The sequence below is a fragment of the Crotalus tigris genome, unplaced genomic scaffold (genome assembly GCF_016545835.1).
Source record: "Crotalus tigris isolate CLP2741 ecotype Arizona unplaced genomic scaffold, ASM1654583v1 scf7180000017639.5415321, whole genome shotgun sequence".
Lineage (NCBI taxonomy): Eukaryota > Metazoa > Chordata > Lepidosauria > Squamata > Viperidae > Crotalus > Crotalus tigris.
Window position 1 is genome coordinate 2,645,293 of NW_024096532.1, and position 13,499 is coordinate 2,658,791.

The following is a 13,499-nucleotide window of genomic DNA, read 5'->3' on the forward strand; positions in this document are numbered from 1 at the left end:
GTCTCCTTTTTCCTAGGCCAATTTATACGCAGTCCTGATGGCCTAAATCTGACCTTATACTGTCTCCTCACTACTGTGGGGAATAAACTCTGATCCGTGTCTTACTCCAAGCTGGGAGAGAGACACTGGAAAAATGAATAGGAGGCACGTTGCAATTTTAGGTCTCTATTTATTTGGTAGCCAGAAACATCAGTGACAGCAGCATGCTTCTCAGGTGGCTGACCAAAAAAATAACCTGATGAGTACATTTTTTATATAGTTTTAGGGCTTTGAAATTGAAATATTTTCGATTAGTTGTGAAATGTTTCTTGAGTATGTGTGAGGATGTGTCCTTTAATCTTCAGATTGTCTGAGGTGTTGTGTCCTGTTCTAAGAGTCTTTTATATTCCTGTAGCCCTGTAAGTGGTATGTGTTCTTCTACAATTCCAATAACGGCCAATTGAATTTTCTATCCCAGTTCATCAGGAGTTTTCTCAGCAGTGTCCAGTAGTTCAAACCAATTTTTCACCTCTATTGTATATGCAGTAGGGATTTTGATGACATCTTTGAAGGCATTGCTTTTTTGATGGTGTATAATTTGACTTTAATCTTTGCCACCAAGTCATGATCTGATCTGCAATCAGCACTTGGATATATGTCTTAGCAGCAAGGACTGAGCTAGTCCATCGATGACTGCATAGGACACAGTCAATCTGATTATGGTGAAGTCCATTTGGTGAGGTCCAAGCAGCTCTTGTGCTGCTTGAACTAGATATTCATGATCCTGAATCTGTTTTCTTGGCAAAATTGTACCAAAAGATCACCTGCATTGTTCCTCTCACCTAGTTCAAAACAACCAGTGATGCCAAAGTGACTAATAAGCAAGTACTGGAACCTGTAACAGCAGACATGTCACTAGAAGACAAAATCACAAAACTGTGTCTCACTTATTTTGGCTATGTCATGCAGGGGAATTCATTGGAGAAAGCAATTATATTTGAAAGAGCTTGCAGTAAAAGGAAACCAGGCAGTCAACAAACACAGCAGCTGGACACCATCAAAGCTGACACCAGCCGGAGCATAGAAAAACTCAAAGAAATATTGCAAGATCGGAAGATGTGGAGAGAGACCTGGCCCATAGAATCGCCAAGAGTAGGATTCGGCTGAATGGATAACAGCATCATCATTAGCCCCACCTGTACATTGAATGATTAGTCAATCTGGAGGCCAGTGAGGAGACCAAATAGCTAAGACAACCCTGCAGGCCATATTCCTACGCAAGTGATGTGCTTTGCTGCCAATTTACAGTCAGTCCTTGACTTACAACCATTCATTTAGAAAAAAGTGACATGATAGGTCCCCGCACTTACAACCATTGCAGCATCCCCACAGTCACATGATCAGATTTTGGGTGCTTGGCAACCAGCATGTATTTACAACAGTTGCAGCATCCCAGGGTCCCTTCCCAACCGACCTACAACAAGCAAAGTCAATTGGGGAAGCTGGACTTGCTTAATGACCACATGATTCACTTATCAACTGCAATGATTTGCTCAACAAGGATGGCAAAAACATTTGTAAAATTGGGCGTGAATCACCTAATAGCTGCCTTGCTTAGCAACAGAAATTCTGCTTCCAATTGTGATTGTAAGTCGAGGACTAACTGTGTTTGTTGACACAGAGGGAGCTCAATTATTGTGATGGAACTATCCTTAATTCCTTTGCTACCCAGTGGGATACGTTTCACCAGATAAATTAATCTAAAGGAAGGAGAGAGAATGTTTGGAAATCACAAGCAGAATTTTGATTCGATACTAAATCAAATCTGGCAACTGGGTGAACAATCCTCACGACAAGGTTTGGGAGTTAATTCATGATTTGCTGAGGGAAAATGCCACAGAGATTTGGCTATCCAAATGCAGCTAAATGGCTTTTTCTTTCAGTGGTAAGGAAAGTTTCCAAAATTCTTCAGTCATAATGTGTCATCCTACTGGACCTCCCATGGTGAAATAGGCCTCTATTGCTTCTTATTGACCAATGGTTCTCAACCTTTTTAATGCCGCGACCCCCAACCGGTTGTAAGTCGAGGACTACTCAACTGGTGCAGCACCGTTTGCAGAATGGGACTTTTGGCGGGCTCAGCAGGGCAGAGACAGCCTGGACAATTCCTATTGGCTTTTGAAAGCCAATAGAATTAGACTCTATTCAAGAGAGTCTATTCTATTGGCTTTCAAAAGCCAATAGAATAAAAGGGAGTAGCACAGCTAAGGAAAAGGAGGGGAAAAAATGGCAGACTGCGTTGTTTGGTGACCCCCGTGAAATGGTCGTTCGACCCCAAATGGGGTCCCGACCCACAGGTGGAGAACCACTGTTATTGACTGTCTGCAGGCTGGAGCGACATGGAGGCCCTTTGGGAAATTTCTAGCCCTATTCAGAATGTGTGAAATGAGACTGCAGGGCTGGGACGTCCCAGAGATGTATAAGACACTCATCTTTTCCTCTCCAGTCACTTGGAGCAATTCAGTGTTCTTTGGGATCTGCAAATAATACTTTCATGGTACCAATAATATCCGTGGATATGATGGAAACTTGGAGAAGTCCTAGGAAACACCCATCTTAATAACAGGGCTGCAGGGAACAAAGGCTATTGAGTTGTGCTAGCACAGTGTTAGCTACGCCAGGGAAGATCCTATCTCCATCAGCTCTATGAAGGAGACTCACTTCCCACAACTTTGATGGTATCATAGCATGGCTGTTCTTAGGATCTGCATCCAAATTTTCCCAATCCCACTCTTGGCTGGTGATATCATGAAAGACAATTACAGAAAATGTGTAGCTTTGCACCCTAGAGAGGTTGGTACTGCTGTCTGGAAAGTCCTGAATCACTTTCTTTTTAGTGTGGTCAACCTCATGGAGAAAATTGTGCTGTAGGGCCAAAGGTTATCCTATGTAGGAAGAGTATCTGAATCAGATCTGGTTATTTTCAGGGCAGCCTCTCCGAAATCCTTGTGGAATTCTGAGGAATTCGAGAAACAAGGAAGTAGCAATTATGCTTGCTTGAAAAACAGTGAAAGGGTTGTGCTCCCCCCCCCTTTTTGGCATTTTCCCTACTTCCATAGAGTTGTAAGGAACACAAGGGAACGCTAAACTACTATAACAGAGTAACAGAGTTGGAGGGGACCTTGGAGGTCATCTAGTCCAACCCCCTGCTCAGGCAGGAGACCCTATGCCATTTCAGACAAATAGCTGGCCAATCTCTTCTTAAAAGTGATGGGACACCCACAACTTTTGAAGGCAAGCCGGTTAATTGTTAATTAACAATTGGTTAATTGTTTTCACTGTTAGGAAATTTCTCCTCAGTTCTAGGTTGCTTCTAATGCTTACTAGTGTGGCTAGTGCAGTGGTACTCAACCTGTGGGTCGCAACCCCATTTGGGGTCGAACAACCATATCACGGGAGTCGCCAAACAACGCAGTCCGCCATTTTTTCCTTTTCCTTAGCTGTGCTACTCCCTTTTATTCTATTGGCTTTTGAAAGCCAATAGAATAGACTCTCTTGAATAAAGTCTAATTCTATTGGCTTTTGAAAGCCAATAGGAATTGTCCAGGCTGTCTCTGCCCTCCTGAGCTGCCAAAACTCCCATTCTGCAAACGGTGCAGCAAGTTGTCTGCAGCGAAGGCGAGCTATCTGGAAGTTTCCACCCCTCCCTGCTGAGCAGCTATTAAAAATATAAGTAAAAGAGGGCCAGGGGTGGGAGGTGGGAGGCCGGCGGGCACAGGGAGGGTTGCTGGCGCGCGTGGGGCCCAGCGGGTGCCTTACCTCCCTTGGGCTGGGCCAGCTGGTGGCCCATTCGGTGGTCGGCCTGCTCTGTCTCTGCCGCTTGCCAGCTATGCCTCGGCAGGTGCAGGGGGCGGCACCATGCATGCGCGGCACTCCCGGGCAGGGAACATCCTTGACTTACGACCGGTTGGGTAGTCCTTGACTTACAACTTGTTTAGTCCTCGACTTACAACCAGTTGAATAGTCCTCGACTTACAACCGGTTGGGGGTCGCGGCATTAAAAAGGTTGAGAACCACTGGACGAGCGAATACCGATGACTAGAAGTATCATATGTGGGCTACAAAAATTGAGATAACCATCAGAGGACAACAAGCAATACAGAAAATTTTCTTCCTTTCCTGCCAGCTAGTGGTCATCCAGTTTTTTGCAGCCCAGAAATGGTAAGCTTGTTAGTGACAATTCGTTCGTCCAGTAATATTTAAATACTTACTACATCAAGAATTGTCTTTGTCAAATAAAACCACATGGTGGTTGGCACCTATGCCTGGCTGATACTGAAGACCTGCAAAGAACTGTTTGCCTGGTTACCTGGATTGAAAGTTCCCTCTAAACAACCATAATACATCTTGGTTACAGGAATGGAATATAAAATGGATAAATTAATAAACTAGGCAACTTCAGCTGGCTTTTTATTTCTACATGCAGGTAGTCCTCAACTTACTATCACAATTGTTACCAGAATTTCCACTATTAAGTGAAACAGTTGTTAAATTAGTTGCACCTAATTTTATTACTGTTTTTTTTAACCGTGATTGTCAAACAATTCACTTCAGTTGTTAAGTGAATCATGCAGTTGTTAAGCAAATCTAGTTCCCCCATTGAGTTTGTCAGAAGCTGGCTGGAAAGGACTCAAATGGCAATCACATGGCCAACATGCTGGTTTCCAAGTGCCTGAATTTTAATCATGTGACTGTGGGGATGTCCAACAGTTGCGAGTGTGAAGATCGCTTGTAAATCATTTTTTTTTCATTGCCATTGTAACGTTAAAGCAGGGGTCTTTAACTTGGCTCTTTTATGACTTGTGGACTTCAACTCCCAGAATTCCTCAGCCAGGCATGCCTGGCTGAGGAATTCTGGGAGTTGAAGTCCACAAGTCATAAAAGGGGCACGTTTGAAGACCCCTGCTTTAAATGGTTGCTAAATGAATGGTTGTAAGTCAAGCACTACCTGCACTTCATATCTGTATAAGGCATACCAATATCTACAGGCAGATAAGCTAGTATTGTAAATTGTATTTGTTTCTCCTGTTGTTATTCTCACAGCAACCTTGTAGATTTGATCAAGACATTTTAAGTCATGCAACCCTAGGCTCTTTCTACCTCTATAGCAGGGGTCTTCAAACTTGGCAACTTTAAAACTTGTGGACTTCAACTCCCAGAATTCCTCAGCCAGCCTGGCTGAGGAATTCTGGGAGTTGAAGTCCACAAGTCTTAAAGTTGCCAAGTTTGAAGACCCCTGTTCTATAGTCTAGTAACATCTGTAGTGAGGGGTCCTTGATGCTCTCAGAACTTGGTTGTTTTCTTGCAGACATTTCATTACCCAAACTAGGTAACATCACCAGTGCATCATGAGCACTGATGATGTTACCTACGTAGTTTGAGTAATGAAATGTTTGCAAGAAAACAACCAGGCTCAGAGAGCACCAAGGACCCCTCATTTCAACCCTGAGCTACAAATATTCTCCTTTATTGGCTAACGTCTGCAGTCTAAACTTACACTTCAGGTGTAAGATCTATTTCCCTGGGAAATTTGCAAGTACCCTGTAATCAACAAGTAGTTACTCTGTGGTTCCTCTCTATTTCTTTGAGCAATTAGAAGTTTTAGCCCCAGCTTGCAGGTTTTCCCAACTGTCATACATCACTATAAACTTTCCAGACTGGCAGGAGTTCCTTTAAGTTAAATTTTGCCTGCTCTGTATATCTACCTTCAGATTCTCATGTTCGAGCCTCCCACACAGGCCAGGGCCCAGCACAGGAAATCTCAGCCTTGGGCCCAGGAGGGGAATGAGCAGTGCCTGCAACGCATTTCCTGCCCTCTACTTTGTTTGGAACCAATTGATTTACTGGGGAAATGAAAAACTTATTCCCTCCCCAGCTCAGCTGACAATATCTCTGCTGAAAATCTACTATTTACCAAACCCCCCCCCCAAAAAAAATCCATTAACTGGATGTTGGTTTTTTTTCTGGGAAAGAAAGGCATTACAGAGAGGCAGGAGATAGTTCAAAGCCAGAGGTCTGCAGCCTCTCCTATGGTTGCAGCACTAGGAAAAAATAATAATGATTTGATTCTTCTTTCTCTCAGAGACAAGCTCAGAAGTCGGCAGAATGTGATGTTTGGAGCAAATCTGACTTCTGATGGATAGTCTTCTCTTCCCACATGGCAATTCAGAGATGTTTGTGGCCAGAAAATCTGCCTGCCAGGCTGCTCTGGACACTCACAACTTTAATTCACATTAATTCCTGGAGTTTCTCAGCAGGCCTGGAGATGCCCAGGAAGAACCACCCAGCCAACCTTAAAACAACCAAACAAATATCTATGGAGGGCCTCAGTCATGGTTGTCCCAAAGGTGCTTTTTCAGGAGGCAACAGGACTTTCATTCCTTCCACAATCCTTCCATTCTCTACCATTCATTCAGAACTGAAGAAGATTCTTGGATGAGAAGTGAAACATCTTCAAGGAAAAACAAAGTAAGTTCAGTTGCCTCTTGGAAAAGCACCTTTGGGACAACCAAATAATTAGATGTACACTTAATCCATGTAGAACCTGTGGTTTATATCCATCCATTGCAAAAACTGGTGACTTATTTCTTGCTCTCTGCTTTTTAAAGACAATTTGCAGTTGTCTTTAAAATTTAATTTCCTCCAATTTGTAGAAAATCCCAATTATAGTTGATAACCTTCATATATTTTGCTGTCACTACAAGTCCTCGTCTTGTGACCACAATTGAGCCCAAAATTTCTGTTGTTAAGTGCAAAATGTATTGTTTTTCCCATTTTACAACCTTTGTTGCCAAAAATGTTAAGTGAATCACTACAATTGTTAAGTTAATAACATGGCTGTTAAGTGAATCTGGCTTCCCCATTGACTTTGCTTGTCAGAAGGTTGTAAAAGGGGATCACATGACCCCGGGACTCTGCAATCGTCATAAATATGAGTTGGATGCCAAGCATCTGAATTTTGATCACATGACTGTAGGAATGCTGCAACAGTTGTAAATGTGAAAAATAGTCATAAGTCACTTTTTCAATGGTGTTGTAACTTTGCACAGTCACTAAATGAACTGTTTAAGTCGAGGACTATCTGTCTTTGATTTTCTTTTAACAAGGGAAGGGTGCTCTGTTCTTCAATGGGTTACTGATTTTTAAGAGGACCTGTCCTCTTATCACTTTTTATTTCAAGAGCTTTTAAAAGGATTTTGTCAAAAACCTTCTCTAATGTATCTGTTGCTTTTTTCCACCAAATTTTAAAAGCCTCAAATAGAAGTTCATTCTGCCTGATCAAGGCTTGTCTTTTTTTTTATCAACTGCTTTAATAATATATTATTAAGTATGTAAAAGCAGTGTTTTTCAAACATGGCAACTTTTAAGATATGTGGGCTTCAACTCCCAGACTTCTTGAAGTTTAAGACACATCTTAAAAGTGGTCAAGCTTGAAAAACACTGTTTTCCATAATTAACATATTATTAAAGCTTTCCATCAACTTCATCAGAATAAACTGGCTGATTATAATTTCCTGGATCTTTTCTGAAACAGGAAAGAATTGCAATCAAAATGTAACTTCAAACTCAACGGAAAAAAGCAGAGACTATTGTTTTGAAAGAGAAGGAGAATTTGTCCATAATCTTGAAAGGACAGAACTGTGAAACATTTTAATACTAATTAGCTATAAATTCTGACATTAGAAAGTGTTTCTATTCCCTTTTGTCTCACATGCAATTCTAATTAACCTTATCTATGGATTCTCCTGGGAAGAAGTAATCATTTATATTAATTGGATACTAAGACAGATTTTAATATGCTCTGACCACTGCTTTATTTTCAGCTATATATCTGTTACATGGAAACTGAAGGCCACTCAATGGAGATAGATACCCTTCTTAAGATTAACATTAAGAGAATAGTCCAAAAGAGGAAAGATACATTTATGGCCCCAATTATTCTGTGGATGGAAAAACCTGATGACCTGTGATATGAATAAGTTATTTACAGAGGTAGATTATGCTTAATTACAATGAAATGGAATTGTCACATTTCACTGAAACAGCTGTGTAAAACTATATTGTACTGGTAGGTATCTATCATCTAGCTATATCATCTATCACCTCTATTATCTATTATTTGTTACCTCTATCTTATCATCTATCATTTATCAGTGGTTCTCAACCTGCGGGCCACAGGTCATCATAGAAGGTCTGTAAAGACTTGAAGAAATGTTGATTTAAATCTTGAGTTAAGTCTTGGTCCATGGCCACAGTCTGTGGCCACAAAAGGTATTTAAAAGGGATCCGTGGTGAAGAAAAGGTTGAGAACCACTGATCTACAGTATATCATCTATCAGTCAAGTTATGTATCTGTACATATATGAGAATTCACCCACCTATGTGTGTGTGCATAATTTTTATTTGCTTTTATTTTTTCTTGGTCTTGATTAACTATAAAGGGGAAATAAAGGGAAAAAATATCTCATGAACTCTCTGGCTTTCATCAATTCTGAGTTGGAATTTACTTATGGTGAGAAGCAACAGCCCTCCACAACATACTCAAAATGGTAGGACATTCCCATTTCAGTTCTGGGATGACAGCCAATATGGCAGCTGCTTAGCCCACAGATCCCTGGAACACTACCCTAGGCAACCCAATGTATATGAATTGTCTGGTGTGCAAAAACCACAATGACCCAATTCCAATCCTCATAGATTGATCACCTCATCACACTATATATAAAGCAGGCTTGATAAGGTTGTCCCTTGGTTACCAAAATTACCATTTAATTCCATATTCTATTCTTCAAACTCTCCAAGACAATTGGATTCAACTTTTTTTGATGGTTGAACAAAATGATCACATACCTTTAGCTTTAATTTACAGCAGTCTTCCAATCTTTGAGGGGCTGTCACGGAGAAGAGGGAGGGGATCAAGCTATTCTTCGAAGCACTTGAGGGCAGGACATGTAACAGATGGAAACTTACCAAGGAGAGAAGCAATCTATAACTAAGGAGAAATTTCCTGACAATAAGAATAATTAACCAGCTTGTCTTCCAAAGTTGAGGCTGGAGGTTTTTAAGAAGAGATTGGACAGCCATTTATCCAGAATGGGGTAGGGCAGGGATGTCAAACTGCTGGCCCATGGGCCAGATGCATCACGGCAAAACCACATTCACCCCATTGCTGGCAATGGCAAAAAAATTGCAATATGTCGCGACACGTCACGTGACATTGCAAGTTTGACACCCCTGGTGTAGGGTATCCTGCTTGAGTAGGAGATTGGACCAGAAAAGCTCTAACACCCTTCCAACTCTGTTATTCTATATAATATATTTGGGGGAAAAAACCCTCTATGATGCCTTGTAGGTCAAGATTAATGATTTTTCTCTGCTGTAGAAAAATCACTAAACATTTCTGCACACTTCCCCCCCCCCTTTTAAATTTCTCTGAGGAGGAAATTACTGTTTATATCCATAAGAGTTTGGGAAAATCAATTCTTCAGAAAAGGTTAAACTTTCCTTATGTTCTCATCCTAATACATAGTAGGCTCCAAACTCAATTACTATTTTTTTTAATGTAAAAATTATTTCCAGTTTGATGTTTTTGGGAAGTCAGGAGGGAAAGAGGAGAAGAAGGAAGGAGAAACAATTGTGAAGAAGAAAGAGGAAGGCTGAAGGACAGATAGTTAAGCACACATTGTAAAATGCAGATTTCTGAGTTGTAAAGAAGCTGTGATTTCTCCTCTAAATTGCTTTAAAAATTGTGGATTGGCCACGGATGGAAAAGACGGCTGTTTGTGTGCTGGCTGAAGGTCTCAGACCACTTCAAAAGTTGATTTTATCTGCCTCAGGACTCAGAAAGGGTAAGAGAAAATCTAATCAAGCATTTCAAAAGACAAGCCTAAACACTGCTCAGGATTTATATTGGCTCTGGACATGAGAAAGAATTTACTTGAAGGGTGTAATCTTATTGGAAGCTTCTGATCTTAAGGTAACCAATTCCTACAGCAATTTAGGGACAGGGAAATGGTGGGCCTCTAGATATTACAGAGTTGTAAGCATCTCCCACCATTGGTCATGCTGGCAATGGCTGATGGCTCTGGAATTCTATCCTGTGTATAGGCTACATCTTGCCAATCTGGCTTTGTGCCATGATGGGAAGTGAGTGAGTTGAACCAGGACTTGTCACAGTTTTAATCTGATTTAGTAGTTCAGCATTATCCTACTTATGTACTTTCATCTGTCAATTAACTTAGCATAATATATGTTATTTCTTTTTTTTTTTTCGAGATAATACCAGAAAAAATTATTCTGTTCCATACTGCTTACACTTTTTTTGGTGTTTTTTTTTTTTTAACAGTAGGAAGGCCAGAAACTCAGTTTAGTTAGGAATACAGAGGGATTTGTCTAGCCATTATCATTCTTAATTGACTTTGATTGCTTTAATGTCAGGTTGATTCAATTTATTGGAATTTTTCTTGGAATCTGAAATAGTTAATGTCTTTTGTGGTATATATATATGGATGTTAGGTGATAGACAGACAGACAGACAGATAGACAGATGATAAATAGGCAAATGCAACTGGTAAAAGTACTAAACAGTTAACAATTCAGCTATTGAAAGAAATATAATATATATGTTTAGAATGCATTTTTCCATATTTTTGTTATAAGAGTTTTTCAAAACTGTTTTTTTTAACAGTTGTGTGTTTGAATTATGTTGATTGTTTAGCTTTGTCTTTTAAATGTGTATGCCATCCAGAGTCATATGCATGAGTGATGGGCAGCTATATAAACCTATATAAATTTATTGAATAAATGACAACAGGTTAGGGCAGTCTGATAAATCAACATCATCATGCACATTCAGATTAATGAGTTCAAAAATAATGTTGAGTTAGTCAACTAAGAATTTCTAGACTGTTTCTAATAAAATTTTGACTGAATTTATGGCTGTTATAGCACAGTCACAGGGCACCTTCTGGCCCATAAAGATTTAGGGTTTCACCAAATACATACAGAAAAGGTTGCATCTCAGGTAAACTGTGAGGTTGCACTTCTCTACCTCTTGAGCTGTAGGGGAGGGAAGATAACCCGTTGAATGCAGCAGGATTTGGCCATAAGTAAACAAGTCACACAGGACTAAATTTAAACCTTCAGTAAAATAGTCCTTTCATTGAATCTGCAAGTTTGATTTTGATCACATTCAAAAACCGATTCAGGGTTGGAAAGCTGCAAAGACACAAAGAAGACAATCATAATCACAAGACGAGGACAGCAGCATTTGAAACACCCACAATTGGCCAAGAGACCATGTCTATAAAATTATGAGCAGCATTCTGAATGGGGACAGGAATTTTCCTGTTCTTGCTGGCTCCATGAGGGCTCTTATGGAAATTGATTGGATAGCGCATATTCAGACAGACAAACAGAAATTAATCTATGGATGTTGTTTCTACAGTATGCGGTGATGACCTCTGATAAGAAGAGAGATGACTTAAGTTTCTATTTGCCAAAGGAGGGACACTGATTTGCATTCATCCTTGGACAAACAGCAATGTTAGCACAGGAGAAAGAATTATTTCCTTACGTTGTAGCTGTTTGGGTTACAACAGGAATGCAACTTATGTCTTGTTATTAAAAAGGAGGAGACCAGAGGTCTCCCAACCTTTTGGGCACCAGGGACCGGTTCCATGGAGAGAGGTTTTTCCACAGACTGGAGGGTGTGTGGTTTTGTGTGCTGCCTGCATCTCGCTGATGGGGCTTTGCTTGTTTGTGTGGCCTGGTTGTCTGCATGCTGCAGCCCAGTACTGGTCCACAGACTGGGGGTTGGAGACCCCTGGAGTAGACCACCTGTGGCAGGTTGGGTCAGTGTTTCCGAGTTGTTTCCTTACCAAAGAGAGAAATAGATGACCATGGGGACAGTGGGGGTGGGAGGGACTTCTGACGTCCTGTTGGCTTCCCCAGTGGCAAATGACCAAATTTTTATCACGTGATCATGGGGATGCTGTGATGTTCCTAAGTGCAAGGACTGGTTCCAGTGCCATTGTAACTTTGAATGGTTGCTAATCAAATGGTTTTAAGTCAAGGACTACTTATGCATACGGTGGACCTTATACATTTACACATTTAGGCTTAATATTGCATTTGTATTTTTTTTCTCATTACTTGATTAGGAGGAGCTTTTTTATTTGTCAACTTTTTCTGAATCGTTATTTTATTTTTTTTTCCTTGAAAAGAATGGGAAAAAAGATGAAATGTGAAAGTTGAGAAAAGAAGAAAATAAAAGAAAGAGAATGGAAAAGCGAGAGGATAAAAAAACGAGAATGAGAAAAGAATGGGAGAGAAAAAGAAAAAAAAAGAACGAGAAAGAGAATTTTTTAAAAAAATGGGAAAGGGGGGGGAAAGCATGGGAACAGAAAAAAAAAATATCTTGGGGACCCCACCCAGCCATAGCTCTCCGATGCTGCTGTGGAGTCCCCAAGATATTTCCCCGGAAAATGCGATCTCCCCCAAAAAAGGCTTCATCGGGCGGCGGGGGCCACCAATTGCAAACGGCCCCTTCGCCGTTCGCACCCGCCCAGCACTCCCCGGGCACGGAGATCGGCCCTAGGAAGACAGCAGCAGAGGCCGGACGTGCTGGCGGCGGAGGGGTCGGAGCAGGAGGCTAGAGCAGCAGGCTGTTCCCGAGTCACTCCCTCCTCCCCAAAACTCCCAGACCCGGGAAGCGAGCGGTGCGCGAAGCTGCGTTTTGCTTGGGTTTTTTCTTCTTCGTCGTCTTAGATCCAGCGGCCCTTCGTGTCACCTGAACACAGGATCCTTCCTCTCCCGCCTGCTTGCTTTGCATTCACACACGCCGGAAAGAGGCAGACGGGCCCATGCTTTATTGCACGTGCGAAGCTGCCTCCTCTCGTTCAGTCATTCAGTCGCCCGGCGCCTACTACCCACCCGACTCTCGCCCGCCTATGTGTCCTGCGCTCTCTTGCCCGCCCTTCTCTTGCAGAAAGCGCGCGTCGCCCGTGGAGGCGATCAGACAGATGGCCACCCTCCCATCTGGAGGGCGCCAGGTTGGGACAGGCGGTCCTTTCTATACCTTCCAGCGTCTTTCTCCTCTGCTCTCCAGTATTCCAACAATCCTCTGCTTTTCCTCCCCCATTACCCCTTTCCATCTGGAACTAATTATGCTCCCTGGGAAAGAAACTTTCAGGAAATTCCATCCTCGGGCTGGGTAAACCTTGGGATGGGTGGGAGGGGGGCGGGGATAGAGCGAGAGTCCCTTTCTCAGCAATGCGCTTTCTCTTCTGCCTCCTCCTCCTCCTCCTTTCCACGATCTACATTCTTACTCTGGGTTTCCTGAAAAAGCGTTTCTCTCCACGCAGCCCCCTTTCCATTTTCCAACTGTTGGGTTTGTTTGACCGCCCCGAGCGCTTGCAATTACTCGCCCAAATCTCGGCCTGGCCGCGGGGGGGGGGCTG

At 41.9% G+C, this 13,499-nt stretch overlaps 1 long non-coding RNA gene across 2 annotated transcripts; it reads right to left on the bottom strand.

Moving 5' to 3' along the window:
• Positions 1-149: 149 nt before the first annotated feature.
• On the bottom strand, positions 150-13,487 carry LOC120304499. Of its 2 annotated transcripts, XR_005555733.1 has the most exons (3): positions 13,368-13,487; positions 8,890-9,031; positions 150-894 (listed from the first exon to the last, which is right to left on the bottom strand). It is a non-coding gene; the product is annotated as an uncharacterized LOC120304499 (long non-coding RNA). The 2 variants fall into 2 exon arrangements; XR_005555732.1 differs by lacking the exon at positions 13,368-13,487 and having other exon boundaries at positions 8,890-9,315.
• Between the last annotated feature and the right edge of the window lie 12 nt (positions 13,488-13,499).